Source organism: Cebus imitator, unplaced genomic scaffold (assembly GCF_001604975.1).
Source record: "Cebus imitator isolate Cc_AM_T3 unplaced genomic scaffold, Cebus_imitator-1.0 Scaffold617, whole genome shotgun sequence".
NCBI classification, from domain to species: domain Eukaryota; kingdom Metazoa; phylum Chordata; class Mammalia; order Primates; family Cebidae; genus Cebus; species Cebus imitator.
In genome coordinates this window covers 714,156-717,370 of record NW_016107932.1, presented here as the reverse complement: position 1 = coordinate 717,370, position 3,215 = coordinate 714,156, and positions in this window count along the sequence as shown.

Below are 3,215 nucleotides of genomic sequence, written 5' to 3'. Positions count from 1 at the left end.
TCGAGTATTTCTCTATAGCAATGCAAAAATTGCCTAATACATTTGTCTTTAAACTCACAAACTGCTTATCTATATTTTGTCTTTCTATCTTAGTGGAGATACTAACCTGAAAAATATTTCTCTTCTATGAGAAGAACAGCAGCTCATTGAAAAATGGCAATTCAGCCATTCTCAGATTTGATAAAAAAACAAAACCCAACTATTTGCTGCCTCTCAGAGATACATGTCAAATATAAAGACACAGACAGACTGGCAGTAAAAGCATGAAAGGAAGATTTACCATGGAAACAGTAAGGAGAAGAAGGGCATCGTTATATTAACATCAGCCAAAAATTGACATCAAAGCAAAAGCCACTTCTGTAGATAGTCACAGCAATTGGACAGTTCACAATGATAAAAGGCACATTTATCAAGAAAACATGATAATCCTAAATTTTATATATCCAACAACAAGACTTCAGAATAAATTAAACAAAAATTTTGAAAACTAAAGACAGAAATAAACGAAACAACAGTCATACTTGGACACTTTTAACATACCTTCTCAATTGATAGAAGGCATAGACAAGATAATCAGTGATTATTTGATCAACATCATTAACTGACATCACTGAACTTGTATTTTCCCAGCAGTTCCAAAATAAATATGTTTTCAATTTTACATGGAATGTTAACCAAGACAGATCATATCTTGGGCTAAAAATAAGTTTGTATTAAATTTAAAGTGGTTAAAACCTTTCAGAGTATGTTATCTGAGTACAATGAAGGTAAAATACAAATCAAGGAGATATGTAGAAAATCTTCAAATATCTAAAAATTAAACAATGCACCTTAAATTACTTATAAGCCAAAGAATAAACCATAGGGAGATTAGAATATATTTCTACATGAATTGTCAGGAAAACATGCATCAAGATATAGAGGATGGAGCCAAAGCAGTTCTTAGAGGAAAACACATAACTGTCAGTGCATATATTAGAAAAGTCAAAAGGTTTAACCATTAAGAAGCTAAAGAAAGGAACAAATTAATCCAATGTGAGTAAAAGGAAATAAGTAATAAAGAACATAAATTAATAAAATAGAAAATGGATAAACAATAGAGAAAAATTTAAAAATGAAAAGTGAATTATTTGTGAAGATTAATAAAATTGATAAAGTTCTAGCAAGACTAATAAAAAAGAGAAATCAAAATTACTAATATGAGAAATAAAAGAGGGCACATTATTTCATATCCTATAGCAATCAAAGAGATAAGTCTTGTGAACAAATTTATGCTAATAAAGTTAATAGCTGAGATGCAATGGGAAAACCTTTGAAAAATAAAACTTACAGAATTTACACAAGAAAAACGGTGTGCATTGTCCTTATATATTTAAAAAATTTATTTTGTTATTTAAAGAATCCTGCTCACAAAGGAAAGTCTAGGCCAGAGGGGTTTCCTGGTGAATTCTATAAAATGTTTATAAAATATTTAAGAAATAAGTAATACCAAATTTATACAAATTCTTTCAGAAAATAAAGAAGGGTAACATTCTTCTCAATTTCTCTCCTGAGACTAACATAACCATGAAATTAAAAGCCTGATAGATAAGTATCTCTAATGAACATAAATAAAAAATTCCTGAACAAAGTTTTAATAAAACAAATTCAGAAAATATACAATATGAAAAATATATTGCGACCAATTATAGTTTACCTCAGAAATGCAAGCTTAGTTTAACATTTGAAAGTTAGTTTATATAACTAACCACATTAACAGAATGCAGGAAAAAAAATCACATGATCATCTGGATAGATGAAGGAAAAGTAGTTCATAAAAATCTAACCTTATTCATGATAAAATAACTCAGCAAACTAATAATAAAAGGCAACTTCCTCAGTTTCATTAAAGGCAGCTGTGAAAAACTACAAGTAGCAGCCCACTTAATGGAGAAATATTGAATGTATTCCATCTAAAATTGAGAACAAGGTAAGGATATCTGCTCTCCCCATGCCTAGTCAATATTGTATTAGAAATCCTACCTAGTGCAATAGGACAAGAAAAAATAATAAAAAGCATAAGGGTCGGGTGTAGTGGTTCACACCTGTAATCACAGCACTTTGGGAGGCTGAGACAGGGGGATCACCTGAGGTCAGGAGTTTGAGACCAACCTGGCCAACATGGTGAAACTGCATCTCTACTAAAAAAAAAAAAAAACAATTAGCCGGGCATGGTGGCACATGCTTGTAATCACAGGTACCCGGGAGGCTGAGGCAGGAGAATCACTTGAATCCAGGAGGCAGAGGTTGCAGTGAGCCGAGATTGTGCCACTATATTCCAGCCTAGGTGATAGAGTGGAACTCCACCTTAAAAAACTAACTAACTAAATAAAAAACGTGGATATTGAGAAGCATATGTAAACTTCATGCAAACATGAATGCCTACATAGAAAAGCCTAGGCCAGGTGTAATGGCTTACACCTGTAATCTCAACACTTTGGGAGGCTGAGGCGGGCAGATTGCTTGAGTTTAGAAGTTTGAGAGCAGCCTGGGAAACAGTGCCAAAATGCCATCTCTACAAAAAAGTACAAAAAGTAGCTGGGCATGGTGGTGTGCACTGGTAGTCCCAGCTATTCTGGAGGCTGAAGTGGGAGGACTGCTTGAGCCTGGGAGGGGTCAAGGCTGTGGTAAGCTGTGATCATGTCAATGCATTCTAGCCTGAGTGACAGAGTGAGACCCTATCTCAAAAAAAGGGGAGGAGGAGGAGGAGGAGAAGAAGGAGAAGGAGAAGGAGAAGGAGAAGGAGAAGGAGAAGAAGAAGAAAGAAGAAAGAGGAAGAAGAAGGAGAAGGAGAAGGAGGAGAAGGAGAAGCAGGAGAAGAAGAGGAGAAGAAAATTCTAAGGATATTTTTTAAACACTACTAGAAATAATCAGGGAATTTACCAGGGTCACAAGATACAAAGTAGGCAGGAAATAAAGGTGAATTGGGTTTCTAGATACTAGCAACAAACAATTTGAAAATGAAATAATTACTATTTATAAGAACACCAAAAGGAATAAAATAGTAATAAATTTAGAAAAAAGATTTTTAAAGCTCTACACTTAGAATGTGCAAGATATAGCCGGGCGCGGTGGCTCAAGCCTGTAATCCCAGCACTTTGGGAGGCCGAGGCGGGTGGATCACGAGGTCAAGAGATCGAGACCATCCTGGTCAACATGGTGAAACCCCGTCTCTA